This window comes from Euphorbia lathyris, chromosome 8, assembly GCF_963576675.1.
Source record: "Euphorbia lathyris chromosome 8, ddEupLath1.1, whole genome shotgun sequence".
In the NCBI taxonomy this organism is placed as follows: domain Eukaryota; kingdom Viridiplantae; phylum Streptophyta; class Magnoliopsida; order Malpighiales; family Euphorbiaceae; genus Euphorbia; species Euphorbia lathyris.
Genome location: NC_088917.1, coordinates 54,105,846 through 54,125,623, shown reverse-complemented (window position 1 = coordinate 54,125,623; position 19,778 = coordinate 54,105,846). Strand labels below are relative to the sequence as shown.

Below are 19,778 nucleotides of genomic sequence, written 5' to 3'. Positions count from 1 at the left end.
CTTGTATTTTTAATGTTAAAATTGAAGCATTCGGGACGATATAAGCACACATGTTATTGAGTCTTTCGTCTCAAGGCATTTCAAAGTACAAAATTTCCTTTCCCAAAACCTAAACTATTATATGAAATATGATTTGAATAAGTATTTTGGTTAATTTATTTGCTTAGTTACGTCCAAGATAAGGGTGGTCTCAATCGTAACTTTATATGCTTTTATTGTTTTTTGTGTTTGCTTAAGAGGTACCGAACATGCCATGGGTGGATGCAATTGTTACTTTAAACTTAAACACGCTTAATTTTTGCTTTAAAACGTTCCTTTCATACCTCGGTTGTGATAAGGGTGGTCGTAATCGTGGCCAAAAGTAAACGGTACTTAATTTTCTTCCCTTTCATACCTCGATTGTGATAAGATTGGTCTCAATCGTGCCCAAAAGTTAAGAATATGACTAATTGATTTTATTTAACACTAGTAATAAAATTAAAAATTATATATTGGGAAAAAGAAAGATAGCACATTCATCCCATATTGACTTAAAATTCAACATGTATTATGGCTAAAGTTTCCTTAAAAACTTTAATTGGTGTTAATGTAAGACGAAATCAAACCGAGCTAAAAATGTTAGTTCAATTTAATGCCTATAAACCTAATTGAAAATTTAAAATAAGATTTATTGTATCATGAATTGCATGATATAAAATAGAGATAAGAATAAAGAATTTTACTTAAATACATTCACTCGAGACAACTTTATTTAAAATCGTTCCGGAGATTTATGAAAAATTTGATAAATATTACCCGTATAGAAATATATTATTTCTAACGATAATGATAACCTAAAAATAATCATAAGTTAAATAATCATAAGTTAATGATAACCTAAAATGATGTTACTTAAAAATAATATCATTGAAAAATACTATGTTTTGAATAAAACGTTGCAAAATGTGTCAAAAATTTTAAATGTTGTTTAAAAATGGATGTTATTTTATTTTATCGTCATTCGTTTCATTAATTCGTACTAAAAGAAAATGATATATGTAATATCTCCTCCCATACTTAATTTGGACCATGTCCTCATTGGTGCAAAAATGGATAAAACACGAAAAATTATACGAAATAACGCATACGAAATAAGAGATGAAATAGATTCATGCAATATTTGAGAGAAAAAGAAAATCATTCAACATAAAACCAAATTAATATTGTACCAAACATAATGGAAAAGAAATTGTACCAAAACATAACAAAGAAAATGTGAAAGAAAAGATAAAACCTAAACATTAGAAGGTGAATCCGGTGGAGATGGTGAAGTTTCAATGTTTTGACGACGGAAGAATGAGAGCATCCGACGACGGGTGGACTTGTTCTCCCTCCTCAAGGTGTTGATATTGTCATTCATCACCATGTTTTTCTCAACCAAATCATCAATTCTCAAGTTCAATTGTCTATTATGGGCATTGATTTGGTTCAAAATCCTTTGCAAATCAATAGGATCCTCCTCTTGTGGTGCTTGGGCTTGTGGTTGTGCATGTGGTTGATAGCTCCCATTTATATAGGGTTTTTAGGATTGTTTTAGTTCGTTTTTGCTTTATTTCCATTTAATTTCAGTATCATTTTGCTATCTTTCAGTTAAAATCAGTAATTTCCATTATTTATGGCATTTTCTGTATTTTCAGGTGTTTTGGGACTGTTTGAGCATTTTCGAACCAGACCCGTGCCTTGTGGAGCACCTCCGGACAATTCAGGGACCGTCGGAGCAACTTTCGGAAGTCCAGGGCCCAAAACAAAGAAAAACCGGATTCAGCCCCAATTTAGTGCATGTCTCGCCGAGACAGTGCCTGTCTCGTCGAGACACTGCCCGTCTCGACGAGACGAGGCAGGCCGATGGTTCCCAAAGGGAACCATCGCGTGGTGTCTCGACGAGACACCTAGTGTCTCGTCGAGACATCCTCTTGTCTCGTCGAGACACCTCTTGTCTCGACGAGACAAAACGCTGGGAAGCAATTTCCCAGCGTTTCCTCACTCCCTAGGTGCGAATTTCAACCTGCAAAATGCCCAAACTACCCCTAACTAAGCCTGCACTATAAATAGAACATGATGTCATCTTTGTGGGGGGACTCCTTTTTCCTTTTTGTTCTTCTCTCTCTCTTTCCTTGTATTAGTTTTGATTATTTTGATTTACTTCGATTGAAATGGTTCTTAGCTTCTTGAAGATTGATATAGGAGAGAGTCCTCTCCCGATTTGTAATCAGAATCAGACGAAATCGGGTTTTATATTCCTAATTCCTTATTCTGTGTCTTACTTTTTGCTTATTTGAATTAATGATGATTCAGGCTTATAATAATTGCTTGTTTAGTTTAACTATGAACTAATCCCTATCCAATCTGGGATGGGGATGATTTGATTGCATAACCATGTATGATTAGGGATTTAGTTTACTGGATTGTTTCCAATTGATTAGATTATACGAGCTTAATCTCTTAGATTTGTCAGGGATAGGATGATTGCTAGAATGAGATTCGATGATGATCAACTAGCCTGACATAGCAGAACCTAATGCCTTGAGTCTGACAAATTTAGGATTGCAGATAGGTAGTTACCTGACCAAGGAACTACCTAATCCGAATTAGCATAATCTGACCTCGCTAGAGACCACTAGGAGTGCGGGTTAGCGGCTGGGCTACGGCTTTAGCCTTAATCACCACAGACCCTAATGCTTTGCATGCCCTAGGTTATATGCCGAATCAAGCCGTCAACCAAATGCATGTGAATAGACTACAGGAGATTGACAATCTCCACGTGGTTAATTAGGTGGTTACCGTCAATTATCATTATGATATGAAACTAAATCCCAGTAAATCATACATGGGATCCAATTAAGGGAATCCCCATCTTAGATTGTTTAATCAATTAATTCGAATTCTTCCCTGTCAAACGCTTTTATCTTTTATTTTAGAAAATTTTCCTCTTTAATCACTCCACCACATATTCAACCTTCCGAACAATTGCGTGCCTACCTTGGGCCGACTAGTTGTGATAAATAGTCCTTGTGGTTCGATCCTGTGCTTAGCACTGTATTACTTGCTGCGATAGGATACACTTGTCCTATTAACCGCTATATAATTTACGAGCATCAGTGGTGCATCCACCGCTTCCTTCTCCGCTTCGACTCCTTCGGTACCTACAAATTGAGAACTCGAGGCTCCTCCTCCCGTATTACCACTAAGATGGGCAATACGTGACTCATATGAAACAAAAACGGGAGGACTTAAATTGAGCAACAAGTGGGCTCAATCAAGGGCCGAAATATCCAAAAGAGGGATATAACCATGGTAGGAAGGCATATCATAATCGGCCAATTCTCCACGTGCACCCAATACTAAACCGGTTATAAAATTGCCTAGAGGTACTTGCCTAGTATTGGATTTAGAAGCACAATATAAATTATCAAATAGCATTCTGATGCTATCAACCCTCAAACCTTTCAATAAACAATCAAGCACAAACAAATCACGAACTTGAACTTTTGAACTCTCAACCCGGCCAAACAACGAAAAACTCAAGAATTTGTGAAAGTAAAACAAGCAATTATCTCTAATCATCTTGCTAGAAGTCTTTTTGGTATTGAAATAAGCTTACCCCGAAAGAGTATTCCAAATGGCGTCATTATCTAATTCCTTAGGCTTATCAACAAAACCACTTGTTGGAAAACCGAACATATTCCCCATAGCCTCATAATCAATAATATAAGTTACACTATTGTTCCCAAAGGTGATAAAATTCTTCCTCTTATCAAACTTCAACGTAACCAAAAATTCCACAATATATTCAGTAATGTTTGGGAATTTCATTGAAGCAAAATTATGCCAACCTAGAGTATCAATGTATGCATTAATCCGAGTAGAGAAAGATAACTCTCTTACTGAATTAAAATGTAGGAAAGGCATGTCCACAAACTCTATTTTGGGGTTGGAAAAATGAGTGAAACGGCTTGCTTCTTCCTCGGAAGCGATATCGAAGTAAGCTCCGCAACGAACATGAAGACGATTAGCTTCCGTAACCTTTGGCTTTTGGCCCGCAACCTTAGTTCTAGGCATGATGTTGGTGTTTGAAGATTGGAAAATATAGAAGAAGAGAAGTTTGGAAAGAAAAGCAAAAGCTTGAAGAAGAGTCGGGAATGGTAGGGGTGAATGAATGAAAGAGAAGGTAGATGAAAGGGTAATTGATTTGGAATAGGGAATGAATAAATTGGGAAGAGTAAAAGTTGTGTATTGGGAAGAGTTGAGAGTGAAGGATTGGGTAAAAATTGAGGTGATGTGATATTTGTCTAAGTAGTAGGTATATATAGGGTTGAAAGGGGTTAAGTATAGGTAGATTAGGAATAGGAATAGGCTTAATTTAGTGCAAAAATCGGACCTCCCATTGCCTACAGCACGCGTGTCGCGACCGAGAATCCAGATTCACGGTCGCAGGACGGCATTTTCTAGGATAAAATCCCTTCGAATTTTGGCTGTTGCTCGCTGAACTTACCGAGAATTCACATTCTCGGCCGAGAATCTGCCCCTGGTGGCTGAATTTTGCGCACATTAACTCCTGTTTGCGGAATTTCTGAGTAATTATGTCCTGAAACTAATTAAATCTGTACCTGTACTTAAAATCACAAATTTAAAAACATTAAATACAAGGAAAACCAAATGTTTGTCCTTATTAATTAGAGAATAATGAAACATTAATGCCTTAATTAGAGTTTAATGAACAATTAATGTGCATTAAAGCATATAAGTTAAATGAATCATCTTAAATGTAATTAATGTAAGTTCATGTAAGGATTAATTCATGTTTAAAACTTAAACATTAGAACTTTAAAATTGATGAATTAAGATACAGATTCATAAATGAAATGAAATTATGGTTAATAAGTTCAAATTGATATATGTGATAATCATCATAAAAGATCATATAAGTTCATTATAAAAAGTAACCTTAATGATTTGATGAAAATGCATTATCATGTTATAATTTAGAATTCATTAATATGAAATGGATTGATAATCATATAAAATTGGAACAGAAATAAACCAGAACGAAATTAAGAAAGAACTGAAACTTTATTTCATAACACATATGTACATAATTAACAAAACATAAACACAAACTATTTACAAACAATAAAAATAAACTAAACTAAACTGAATATTCATCCTGTTGAATAGGGATTCGCATTGCCCTATAACGATCAATCTTCATCTGCACGAAGATTTGCCTTTCTTCCACAGAAAGAAATCGCGGGCCTACCCTAAAGATACGTTTCACGAGGCCCTCGCTTTCCAAGAACTCATAGTCTGATGTTGGAAAGGATTCAGCATCGCTCCAATGAACAGATATAGTGCCCCTGGCCCCGAGAATTATTCCACAGATGATATTGCCGAAACCAATCTTCTTATCCTTAGACCGAGAAGCGGCAATAAGACCTTCCATCAATATTTTGGAGGAATTGACGGTATTGCCTTGGAAAATATCACCAAGTACGTATAAGTTCATGTCTTAGACAACACCGCTAAAAGTGTGTCCAAACAAGCTGTGACACAGAAACTTATGTAAATACAACATCGAATTGGAGTTGATGGATTTGTTGTAGGCGAGACGTGGATTGAAACGCCAGAATCCGGTTAACATCCTCCAAATGTCTCTGGATGTCATATCTCTGCCAGGATGATGTATGGTTGTATCCCTTGGGGGAAAACCAAACCAGGCATGTAATTCAGGGTATCCGAATGTAAAGGTTTCGCCATCTCTTCGAAAACTCAGACGAACTCATCGCTTGTTCACGAAGCTCACTGTACAGAAAAATTCAAGAATCCAATCTCCGATGATAGGAAACCTCATGTGGGCGAACTTCGTCCAACCCAAATTCTCTAAATAGCGATTCATATCGCCGCTAATTCCGAGTTCATCATTTAAGAACTCGTCCATATACAGCATGCCTACAAAGAACTTATAGTGAAGTTGATAATAACGACGGCCTTCGTCATGATTATATATAGGAAATGGCGCACGTAGCGTTCTGACAAGTCAGGACACTTATTGCGAGAAGCAACGATATTCTTGGAAGATTTATGCTTGGAAGTCATGGTGTTTGAAGTATGAAAAAGTCTCTGGAACTTGTAAAAATGTTTGAATAACTTGAGAAGAATATCCGATTTTGTCTGGAAAAGATGAAAACTAAAGAATCTGATCTTCTCGAATCATTTATAATGATTGTAGGATGAATTAATGTGTTTGTTGGGATTGAAAATGTGCAAATTCACATCATTTGAACATGAAGAAACTCAATTTTTCGATTTTTTCAGCAATGGTGCATGAACTGAAGAAGAAAAGAAAAGTTACAGGTCTGAAATTCGCACGTGTCGCGACCGAGAATGGCTATTCACGGTCGCGACACGTTTGGAAATCAGGCGTCGAAACTCCATTCCGTTGATCACGGCCAAGAATGGCGATTCTCGGTAAAATCAGAGAAAATCTTTCTTCATTTCCCTTGAAATTTTGAAATCCTGAATTCATGGCCGAGATTCTATATTCTCGGTAAGTTCAGAAAATTACTTACCTTCCTGAGACAAACTGAAACTGCTGAATCTCAACGGAGAATCCGAAATCTCAACTGAGATTCCTAAATTTCTCTAATACACATTAATTTCTGAAAATTGGTTAAAAACATGACTGAAATAATTTTTTATTGATTTAAAACTTAATATAAACTTATCTAAAATTAAAAATAATAAAATGAAATGAGTAAAAAGAAATAAAACAAAACAAAACAAAAACTAAACCTAAAATTTAAACAAAAGCTAAAGGAAATTTATGAAAATTAATGAATTAATCTTCATTGAATTTTGTTACAGATTTAATTTCCCTATTTGGAGCGTTTTCATAGTAAATTTTACATCTATTACCATTAACTTTAAAACGAACTCCATTAAGTCCTTCAAGTTCTAAGGATCCATAGTCAAAAGTTTTAATGACTAAAAATGGTCCTGTCCACCTAGACTTAAGTTTTCCTGGAAACAATCTGAGTCGAGAATTAAATAGCAACACCCTATCTCCAACATTAATGCTCTTGACTTTAATTTTGGCATCGTGCCATTTTTTCACTTTCTCTTTATATATTTTCGCATTTTCATAGGATAAATGGCGTAATTCATCCAACTCGTTTAAGTCGAACAAACGCTTCTGTCCTGCTGTTTGTAAATCATAATTAAGTGATTTAATAGCCCAATAAGCTTTATGCTCTAATTCTACTGGTAAATGACAAGATTTTCCATACACAAGTCGGTATGGTGGCATTCCTATAGGTGTTTTAAATGTAGTACGGTATGCCCATAACGCATTGTTAAGTTTGCAAGACCAGTCTCTTCTTGAAGAAGAAACTATTTTCTCTAGAATCCACTTGAGTTCTCTATTTGATATCTCCGTTTGACCATTCGATTGAGGATGGTATGGTGTAGATACGCGGTGGTGTACTCCATATTTCCTCATAAGCGATTCAAAACTTCGGTTTATGAAATGGGTACCTCCATCACTTATCATGACTCTAGGGCATCCAAATCTACAAAATATATCATCAAGAAACTTAACGACAACTTTAGCATCATTTGTCGGGGTTGCAATTGCTTCAACCCACTTTGAAACATAATCTACAGCTACTAAAATATAAGTTTTACCAAAAGAATGAGGAAAAGTTCCCATGAAATCTATCCCCCACACGTCGAAGACTAAAACTTCTAACATGTTTGTGAGAGGCATCTCATCTTTCCTTCCTAAATTCCCGGTTCTTTGACATTTTTCACAACGAATAATAACCGAACGAACGTCTTTAAACAATGTAGGCCAAAAGAATCCACATTCTAATATCCTAGCTACTGTTTTACTAACGATGTTATGCCCTCCATAAGAGCTTGAATGGCATTCTGACATTATAGACCCGTATTCATTTTCGCTAACGCATCTCCTAATCATACCATCACCACAAGTTTTGAACAAGAAAGGATCTTCCCAAAAATATTGTTTAATATCGGAAAAGAATTTTTTCCTTTGATGGAAACTTAACCCTTCTGGAACAACGTTAGCTGTGAGATAATTGGCTATATCCGCATACCATGGTGACATGACACTTTTTATCTGATAGAGATATTCATCAGGGAAAAGCATCTCGTATACCGATAGTTTCACCGATAGGACCGTTTTCATCTTCAAGTCTTGATAGATGATCGGCGACAAGGTTTTCTACTCCCTTTTTATCTTTAATTTCTATATCAAATTCTTGTAATAACAAAACCCATCTAATCAAACGCGGGTTTGCATCTTTTTTAGCAAATAGATACCTTAAAGCTGCGTGATCGGTATATATAATAACTTTAGATCCTAGCAGATACGACCTAAACTTATCACATGCAAAAACTACCACTAGCATTTCTTTTTCGGTTGTGGTATAATTTAACTGTGCACCGGACAGTGTGTGATTGGCATAATAAATAACATGAAGTTTCTTTTCCTTCCTTTGTCCTAAAACACATCCTACGGCTAAGTCACTTGCATCACACATGATTTCAAAAGGTAAATCCCAATCGGGTTTAGCAATTATGGGTGCACTGACTAAAGCTGCTTTCAATGTTTCAAAAGCTTTAACACAATCTTCATTAAAATCAAAGGTTGAATCTTTCATGAGCAAATTAGTAAGTGGTTTGGAGATCACAGAGAAGTTTTTTATAAATCGTCTGTAAAAACCTGCATGTCCTAAAAATGATCTTACTCCCTTAACAGTAGTTGGAGGGGGTAATTTCTCTATCACTGAAGTTTTTGCTCTATCCACTTCTAATCATTTTTCAGATATTTTATGACCTAAAACAATTCCCTCATCAACCATGAAATGACATTTCTCCCAGTTTAAGACTAAATTCGTCTCTTCACATCTAGACAATACTTTATCTAAGTTTCCTAAACATGCATCGAAAGAATCTCCATAAACTGAAAACTCATCCATAAAAACTTCCATGATATCTTCAATGAAATCGTCAAAAATTGCAGTCATACAACGTTGAAATGTTGCTGGTGCATTACATAGACCAAAGGGCATTCTCCTATATGCAAAGGTTCCATAAGGACATGTGAAGGTTGTTTTATCTTGGTCATCCGGGTAAATGTAAATTTGAAAGAATCCAGAATAACCATCGAGAAAATAATAAAAAGCATGACCGGCTATCCTTTCGATCATTTGATCGATGAAGGGTAGAGGAAAATGATCTTTCCTGGTTGCTTTGTTTAGGTTCCTATAATCTATACAAACCCTCCAACCGGTGGTGGTTCACGTAGGTATTAATTCACCTTCGTCATTCCTTACAACAGTTATGCCTCCCTTTTTAGGTACACAATGGATTGGACTAACCCATTCACTATCCGAGATAGGATAAATGATTCCATTGTCTAAAAGTTTAGTAATCTCATTTTTTACTACTTCTTTCATGTTCGGATTTAAGCATCTTTGCCTATCCGCTTTAGGTGGCTTATCTTCTTCTAAGTGAATTATGTGCATTACAATACTAGGATTAATTCCTTTCAAGTCTGAAATTTGCCATCCCATACTTCCTATCCTATTTCTAACAACTTCTTTCAATTTTTCTTCTTGATCATTAGTTAACTTGTTAGAGATAATTATAGGTAGAGAATCGCCTTCACCTAAGAAAGCGTACCTCAAATGGTTTGGTAACTCTTTAAGTTCTAATTTAGGGGGTATTACAATTGAAGGTGGAACTGGTCCATCTTCTCGAATCAAAGGCTCTGGGTCCTTATCTTCTAATTCTTCTCCCATTATAGGTTCTATTATTTCTTCTTTTTGAACAATGTCATTAACACATTCTTCAACCAAGTTGAGTTTCATACAAGCGAATTCCTCCACAGGATATTTCATCGCTTTGTTCATGTTAAACTTGATCTTATCTTCTCTTATCCTTAAAACTACTTTTCCTTCCGACACATCGATTAATGCACGTCCTGTGTTCATAAATGTCTACCAAAAATTAGCAGACAATTAATGTCATATGCAAAGTCTAATATAACGAAATCGGTGGGAAAATTAAATTTGTCAACCTTAACTAAAACGTCCTCAATTATACCATATGGTCTCTTAGTGGTTTGATCCGCTAATTGCAAAACCATATTGGTACGTTTTATATCTTCTTCTAAACCTAACTTATTAAAAATAGACAACGACATTAAGTTTATACTTGCTCCTAAATCACAAAGACAACTTGAGAATTCAAGATCTCCCAATTTACACGGAATGGTAAAACATCAGGGATCTTTGAGTTTGGTGGGCAAATTGCTTGACACTATTGAACTACAGTCCTCAGTTAGTGAAATGGATGAAATTCCTTCCCAACTAATCTTCTTTGAAATTAAATCTTTTAAGAACTTACCATAGTTACGAATTTGCGTAATCGCATCCATAAACGTCAAATTAATATGCAAATTTTTAAGTTTGTCCAAAAATGTTAAAAGTTGTTTGTCATAGTCCTTATTTCGGACTTTGTGTGGAAAAGGTGGTTTGGGTACAAATGTTTTTGTATTAGAGTCAATTGGTGAACTTTTTGTATTTAATATCTTCTTTGGATTTTGGTAAATCAGTTCTTTGTAAAGTTGAGTCTCCGGACATTTCCGGACCTAAGTAATTTTTTTCTGAACGAAGAGTGATAGCCTTTACATGCTCTTTCGGATTTTCTTCCGTATGGCTGGGAAGACTTCCCTCTTTTCGGGATGGAATTGATTTAGAAATTTGTCCAATTTGAACCTCCAATTTATGGATGCTAGATGAGTGGTTTTTAATAAGCTGATCGAATTTATTCTCGATCCGTTTAAAACCATCGTCGTGATTACTTATTTTTCCACTGATAGCATCTATGAATTTGTCGATTTTAGAAGATAAAGTGCTAATCGTATCTCTTGATTGATTTTGATAATTATTGGTCCGATTTTGATTAGCATTTGCATTATTGTTATTATCTTTCCAAATAAAGTTAGGATGATTCCTCCATCCAAGATTATAAGTACTAGAATAAGGATTATTAGTTTAGTTTTGCCCTTGGACAAAATTTTCCTGTTCGATCTCGCTCATACCTTCATAATCCACATCCGTTTGGATTGGATTACCGTTGGCATCGCATGGTGCCATAAACTTATCAATTTTGTGCGATAAGCAGAAAATTGGGCTTGTAACATCGCGACTGGATCAAGATTCACTATACCTTTAATGGATGATGTGGTTGAGGATGTTGGTTTCGCCACCGGTATGTGTCCACGTTCCGCGGGCCACATACTGCTGTTGATTGCCATTTCCTCCAAAAGTTCTCTTACTTGGGCTGATGTTTTCTTCATAAATAATCCTCCGACATAGCATCTAATGAGCCTCTAGTTGTAGGATTTAATCCATTATAAAATGTTTGCATTAGAAGTGCATCGGGCAATTGGTGGTGTGGGCATAAATGTTGAAGTTCTTTAAAACGTTCCCAAGCCTCATAAAGAGTTTCATTATCATTTTGAGAAAAAGATGTTAACTCTTTTATGACTCTTGCTGTTTTTACTAATGGAAAATATTTTGATAAAAACGCTTGGGCTAATTGTTCCCAAGTCACAAATGTTGCGCCTGGCATAGAAGTTAACCACTCTTTGGCTCTATCCTTCAAAGTGAAAGGAAAGAGGTGAAGTTTGATCGCTTCGGCAGTCACATCTGGTATCTTAAAAGTGTCACAAATTTCAAGGAAATTTGTCAAATGGGTGTTAGGATTTTCGTTAGGTAACCCGTAAAATGTTACATTATTTTGCAACATATTAAGCAATGCTGGCTTAATTTCAAATTGGTTTGCGGTGATTCTGGGTCTAACGATACTATTGGTTACACCGGCCACTCTTGGCCTAGCATATTCCATAAGTGTTGGTGGATTTGCCATATTTTCTAGCTGTGGTTCTGAATTTTGTTTTTCTTTGTTTTTCTTGTCTTTCTTTTTCTTTTTAATGGTCTTTTCAATTTCTGGATCAATTGGGTTTGGTGCAATGCCTGAACTTCGAGAACTGCGCATGAACTTGAAATCTTACACGAACCGAAACTACCTTCAAAACAGAATTTGAAAAATAAATACGTTAGTAAAGTAAAAATTAATAAATTACAAAAGTTAAAATAAATATGTATAAACCTAGATTCGAAATAAAAAACGAAAAATCTAAATTTTTGTTAAAAAATTTGGCGTTACCCGGCAACGGCGCCAAAAACGTGTTAAGCGATTTCCTCAAGTGCACGGTTTCGCTTGTAGTAATAAAAAGATATCGATCCCACAGGGAACGTTTTTTAACGAAAACTTATTTAAGTGAAATTTAAATACGGCTTAAGGTTTATAGAAATAGATAATCGTTATTTGAAATTGATAGAATAAGAATTAGGCTAGAATATGTAGAATGTTTAGAAATCAATTCTGTTTTGAGTATGAATTATAAAACAGAAACGTTTAGTGTTTAAAATAAGAGAATAATTGTGTTCGTTTGAATTAAGCAAATAAAACAATTTTAAACTTTGTATAAACTATAAAAATGTAATAACGTAAACTCCTTCAATTAAAAGGCTTTGAACCGCAGACAATCTTCCTACGGTCAGGATAGATTGCTACCTTAACCAAATTAATTCTCGAAGAATGAATTTGTCTAAGTGTTCAACAAAGTTTCCTTGTAATGATTTTGAATTTAACTACGTTTTAATAAAAACACCAGAACTCACTTCCGATCATTCTCAGAAGTGCTACATAAAAATATATTGAATTGCATGAACTTTATTAGATGAAGTATGAATTTGATACAAGTTTACAGAGAATAAAAAGCATGGAAGCATTCAAACGACATGAGAGTTCCGGGTCTTCAATCCTTTCCTTAAACCTCGTTAGAGTTTGTCAGGCTCGTGGGTCGAATCCTCTACTTAGTCTTCTCGCTGAATCTTCGAAATAGAGACGGGTACTTCTACTACCAAAATGTAAACTAATATTTAACTGATCTTAATCTAAATCTAATTGCTACAGTGTTTGTAATTAATTGGTAAACAATGTGTGTACATCAGATTGTTTTTACAAAATTAAACTTCTAACTCTGAATCATTTTTGACTCAGAATTCCTGCATAAATTCTGTACTAAATCTTTTCTTCAATATATCTTCAACTCTGAAATCAACTCTTATTTATAGTTGTTGAAGAGTCGAGTCTAGGGGACGTGTCTGCTGCGAAGAGACGTTCTTATCCAATCGAACGGACGCATATCTTTGAAAACGAACATGTGTAAGTTGTGCTGACAGGATTTCTGATCTTACCGAGAATGGAAATTCTCAGTCGTGAATAGGGAAACGGTTTTAAGTGTTCAGAGCGCAAAGGAGGAAGAGCTGGGCGACGCGTGTCGCGACCGTGAATGGAGAATCTCGGTCGCGACACGGGATGTTTTTCTTGTCTCTGACTTCGTTCCTCGTCTTCGTTTCGGTGCGTTTGATTTTCATCGTCTTTGACTCCTTTTGTAGGGTTTTTCCTTCGTTTCTGATCTCTTTTCGTTCCTATTTGGATTTTACCAAATATTTAGGTACCTTGCATGAAAGAAACATATTCGGACGTAAAAGTACTCTAAATAGATATAATCAGCACGAATTCATAGCAAAACTGATGTAAATATTGATGATATTTTAGGTATATTTTGGGCTTAACAGAGACCCATTTACATTTTTAACCTATTTACTCAACATACTACATATCTAGACTATGTTTGCGTGACTTTTCCAAAATACCCTCACCCTTTCATCTTCCCCCTTCCCCTATCTCTTCCTTACGCGAAAACGGTTGCTCTCCCAGACCTTTGATCTTTCTCTCTTCCTTTAAATTTCGTGAAATCTGCACCATTTCTCTACATCACCATGTATTTCTCTTCTTCCTCTCTTCATCTCTTGATTCTTCATCTTCCTAATCCTAGAAAACAAAGCCATGGTTCTTCATCCTCCTGTTCCTGCTCGTTTCTTGATTTCTTTCTTCTTGTGACCATCAAAAAAATGATTATTCTACGTTATTTTCGTCGTTTTTCCTATTGTTATTGACAATTTTAATCGTGAAAGGCGCAAAAAATATAAGTATCTACTGTTTTCTCTGCGTTTTTCACTTTGCGTAATGTAGTTTCGCGAAGATCTGCGATGAGAAAGAGCCTGCAACGTGACGATCTACTTCGCGAATCGATGATTTCGCGAATTCTACAAGTAGAAAATTTCATGATTTTTCACTCACAAACTTCGCGTAATATGTTTTCGCGAAGTAGATCGTCACGTTTCAGACCTCGCAGACTTCGCGAAATCATCGATTCGCGAAGTAAAATCATCATCTTCCCTGCACATCTATATTCACATGCTTCGTGAATCCTCATTTCGCGAAGCCAAATTGTCCTTTTTTCTGCCTAACACGATTAAATTTTTCTAAAAGTGGTTTAATACATATAACATTCCTTTCCGAAAGGCGGCGTACTGAGGTGTAGGGGAGATGACTTTCCTTCTTGTATAGGGAGAAATTCCCATCAAGATTGGCCACATTTACTTTAAAATGATTAGTTAGGAGATATTGTGCCAATCTTGTTGTGTACCATGTGATACGTCTATCCCAAAAGGTATGAACTTCCATTTATCATCCTAAAAAGTTTGGACTTCCAGTATATGGAGAAATTTTCGTGCAGATCCGTCACATTAAACAATGAAGTGATTTGTTAGGAGTTTATTGTGGCAATCTTGTTGTAAATTCTGATAATGTTATGATTTTAATATTAGAATCCTTTGTTGTTTGACCTTTTTTTGTTATATACCACTTTGTGAATTTTGTTAAAAACACGTCCAGATTTCGCATATGCGAATTAAAATCATCAACTAAACCAAACATTAGCTTCGCAGACTTCGTGAAATCATTGGTTCGCGAAGTCAGACGGGAGGGAGACAGCCGCGCCAAAAAATTACAAACATATTGAGGGTATTTTGGAAAAGTCACACAAATATATTCTAGGTATGTAGTAGGTTGGGTAAATGGGTTAAAAATATAAATGGGTCCCCCATTTGACCCAATTTTGTAATTTTTCCTTACATAAAATTAGAATTTATCCAAATATTAAAAATATACACAAAAATTTAAATAAAATTACTATTAAAAATATATATATAATATTTAAACGAAAATATAAAATAGTTAAGTTTTAATCTTAAGTTTAAAAAGAAATGATTAAACCTAACTATAAGGTTAAAAAAAAATATAATTTTTTTATGCTGCAAGACAAAAGGCACTCTAAATATAGAGTAACACAGAACTTGTGGTAAAAATGCCATTGGAGCTGAAAAAATCAAGGGCATTATAAATTTATAGACTATCCTTCCATTTGGACAAAGCTCACTTCTTCTAAATACTTAAAAAACTTTGTCAATAAATATGTCAATTGATCTTAGATTGAAATAAATGGTGTAGTGATGAATTCTCGCACTATGTATTAATATTATCTAATCACATTCACATGACAATTAATGCTAATACAATACTACAAGAAAATTAAAGTTCATTCACGGAAATTTCCATCGGTAAACCAATTTACTAGTGGAATGTTGATGGATTGAAAAACATGCATAAAAATAATTACGAAATATCCTTTGACTTTCATAGTCATATTTTGATGGAAACGGGAATTTTCATGGTAAAAAACTGTTGCCTTTTTTTTTTTTTTTTTTTTTTTTCAAAATAACTACATTAATCTTTATATAATAGCGGTTTTGTTTGTTGTGAAATTATTGTATTGGAAAAAATATAAAGCAAAAAAATACCTCTCCTTTCTAATTTGTATCACCATCGTATATAGAGCTGTCAATTAGTTAGGAATTTATCCTCATTGCTAACCGGTCCGTTGGGGACGGGAAATCCCCGTTTGTGATCCTCATAAGGTGGGAATGATTTTTATTTTGTTTCCGATAGTCAGGAACGGAGCGGGTATGGTTATAAATGTTCTGTCCCCATCACCGAATGTCCCCAATAGGGATTTTCAACGAATCCCCGATTAAATACCCAAATATAAAAGAAATAAACTAAAAAATATACATGTGATTTACATAAACTAAAAAAATTTAAAAAGATTGAGCTGTAACTAGTTGGTTTAAAACAGAATATATCATAAAAAAAATTAAAATAGATTAAGTAAGAGTTGTAATTAGGTTGGTTTAACATATCCAATTAGGAGTAGAACTTATAAATTCAAAAAATTGAAAGCTAATAAGTAATGCATGCACGGGGATGGGGATTCCTCGCGCGGATGGGGATCTTGGATAATAAAAACCTTGAAAATCTTGAAAAAAAATAAAGAAATTAAATACTCAAACGGGGATAGAGATTCCCACAAGGTCCAAGGATGGTAGCCAAATTTTTCTTATATGTTATTTGTGGATGCGGATGGAAAATCCCCTAGGGCTCATAAGCAGGATCGGGAAAAGGGTTCGGAATAGGGCATGAACCCAGGATTTTTCAAAGCAATACCGTTAGCTAAGGGCTTTTAGATCAATGATTAAGAATGGTTAATGCAGTCCCTGCCTCGCTCCGTCCCGTTTACCGTCCTAATCGTATAACCTGGTATGGGTTGTATGATAGTAGTTTGTTGTGAATTTATCATCCTTCTTTCTGAATCTGGAAATAATAATAATGAGAAGGTTGAATAATAATGATAATAATAATAATAGGATAATAATTATGGTGGTAATAATAGTGTTTAAAATTATGTAGAAGTCAAATAATACTAACAAAGAATTCAATGGATGAAAGAGTGCTTTAAAGAAAAATGAATATTGATTTAATTAAATAATAATAAATATTATAGAAAAGATGTGTTGATATATAAACATATTTTGAATATTTTTTCAGTGCTAAATATAAAAAATTGAACTTTTAATATTTTAATATATATACTTATAACTTTGGTAAAGGCTATGGTTACTTTGTTTTTAAAGTGAAAAAACAAAGTAATATTTACTTTGTTAAAAACAAAGTAACCATCGTCTGCACTTATAACTTTAATCTAGAAGCAAAAGGCAACAAGAGGTAGTTGAATAATAAGAAATTGGATCTCTTAAAAAAAAGAAAATGGAAGAGGCAAAGAGAAAAGAGAAACCAAATGATAAATATACCCTTTGACTATTTAACCAAAAATTAGCACATCAAATATTTTAATATCGTAAGCAAATTTGTACTGTTTTTGGTAGCGAAATGAATTTTAATACTCATGTTTGTCAAGTTTTGAAATACGAGATTGTATTTAAAAAGGTTGAAACTACAAAGTTTATTTTGTACTTTCCTATAAAATATTTAAGAGTTAATTTCAAATAAAACCTCGTGGTTTCACGTTTTTATTAGATCGGCATCTGTGGTTGGCAAAAAATTAATTTTGCCAAATTTAGCCATTACGACCTCAAAATAAAAAAATTCAAAAATTAAAATTGTTTAGTATCATATTTATTATGAAACCACATTTTTTGTATTTCAAAATCATCAATTTTGAAGTTCTTTCTCTAAACATTAATTTTCCTTTAAATAAAAAATAACACATAAATAATCTTAAATATAAAAAGTTGAAGAATTAAAATTGTTAAAAATATAATTTAATTTTTGAAACTTTTTATTTTGAGATCGTTATTGGTCAAATTTGAAAAAATAAAAATTTTATAAATGAATAAAACATGTTATGAGTATAAAATTAATAATACATGTTAAGAGTATAAAATTAATAATATAAAATAATCAAAAATAATTTTAATACATGTTATGGGTATAATAAAATAAAAAAATAGATATAAAGTTGAAAGTGCCTTCTATGCTTACTTTGTTTTTTATAAAGTAAATTTTACTTTGTTTTTTCCACCATTGGATGAGTTTATTTTGTCAAAGTTCATCACCATCTAATGGTAGAGAAAACAAAGTAAGGCTTACTTTGTTAAAAATAAAGTAAGCATAGCCTAACCCAAAGTTGAATATTATGTTACGAATATAAAATTAATAATATAGATGAATTTAATTAAAAATAATTTTAAATTCATATTAGGGGTATAATAAAATATTGAATTAAAAGTTTGTATTATTGCTTCAAAAAAAAAAGTTTGTATTCATATTAGTATAAAATAGACCTCACCATGGGCCGATGAGCCCGCCTGGCCGGCCCGAGCCCAGGCCCATTTAGCCGGGCCTGGACACATAAAATTAGTGTCAAGTCCGGCCCAGCCCAAGCCCGATTAAGCCCGCCTAGTAAATGGGCGGGCCTGGGCTATGTAAATACCCGGCGGGTCCGGCCCGCCCCGGCCCGTTATATATATGTATTTATAAATTTAATTATATAAATTAAATGAGTCCATAAAAACCCTACATATATAAATTTATAGATAATTAAATAAGTCCGGCCCAGCCCAAGCCCAATTATGTTTATTATTTTTTATTAAAAAAAGTTAGTATTTTATTTTAATTGATGTTTTTTAATTTAGATATGGGCTTGGGCGGGCGGGCTTGGGATTCCTTTTTTAGGCCCGAGCCCGACTATATTAGTGTGGGCTTGGGCTGGGTTTGAGCTTATCAGATTTGATCACAAGCCCAACAGGCCCGGCCCATACCGAGGTCTAGTATAAAATTAATAACATAAACGATTTCTTTTTTTGAAAAGTAACATAAACGGGGTTAAAATTATCTCCTAATTGGAATGGCGACAATTTTGAAACTCTGAATAATAACTGCTCAAATTCTCACAAAAAAAAAAAAAATTCTGATCCTTTTCTTCTTCCTTCTCTTCCTTTATTTTATCAATATTTTTTATTTTATTGATTTACTTTAAGAAGGATGAAGGATCTTTCTTCTTCCTCCTCACACCGAATTAGATTTCTGTATTTTTTATATTATTTTTTAGTCTGTATTCATATATTTCATCGGAACTCTTTATTCGTCTGATTGTATCTGCTCTCTATTATTCTGTCATTTATGTTTTTTTTTCGGATTTAGCAAGAGTGGAAATGGTTTATCCTTTCCGTAGATCAATAGATCTACGTGGTTGCAACAAAAAAAAGACTTCGGAATGGTCTAAAGGATGAAGTTTGGATTGCAGATGTCTTTCTACAGATTTGGATTAACAAGAAATATATTGTTATTTTGTGTTTTTTGTGCCTTTTATGGGCTCTTTTTACTCTTTATAGTCATTTCCATCCATTCGTGGATATTATATTTGTTTTAGTCTGTAATCATGTGAGGTTTTATTACTTCCATTTTGCTTGTTGTACAGTAAAACCTCTATAAATGCATATCGTTGGACCGGAAAAAAATATTCATTAAGCGAGATTATTTATTTATCGATAAATGAATAAATTATTCATTTATCGATAAATTAATAAATTATTCATTTATCGATAAATTAATAAATTATTCATTTATCGATAAATTAATAAATTATTCTTTTATCGATAAATATTCATTAGATATGTAATTATCTTGTTTAGGAAATATATTATTTGATTGATTTGTAATTATCACATTAGCATAATTACAAATAAATCAAATAATTATAGGCATAATTATAGACACAATTATAGGTCTTGTTTTTTTGTAAACTCTTGCGTATTTATATTGATCAATATATATATATATATTTTGTTTGTAATTTAATAATTATTACTTTATAT

At 33.8% G+C, this 19,778-nt stretch overlaps 1 non-coding gene across 1 annotated transcript; it reads left to right on the top strand.

Annotated features, from left to right (window-relative positions):
- The first annotated feature begins 11,512 nt into the window (after positions 1–11,512).
- Positions 11,513–11,619, top strand: LOC136204939 (small nucleolar RNA R71). The gene has a single exon (XR_010675750.1). It is a non-coding gene; the product is annotated as a small nucleolar RNA R71 (small nucleolar RNA).
- The last annotated feature ends 8,159 nt before the right edge of the window (positions 11,620–19,778 follow it).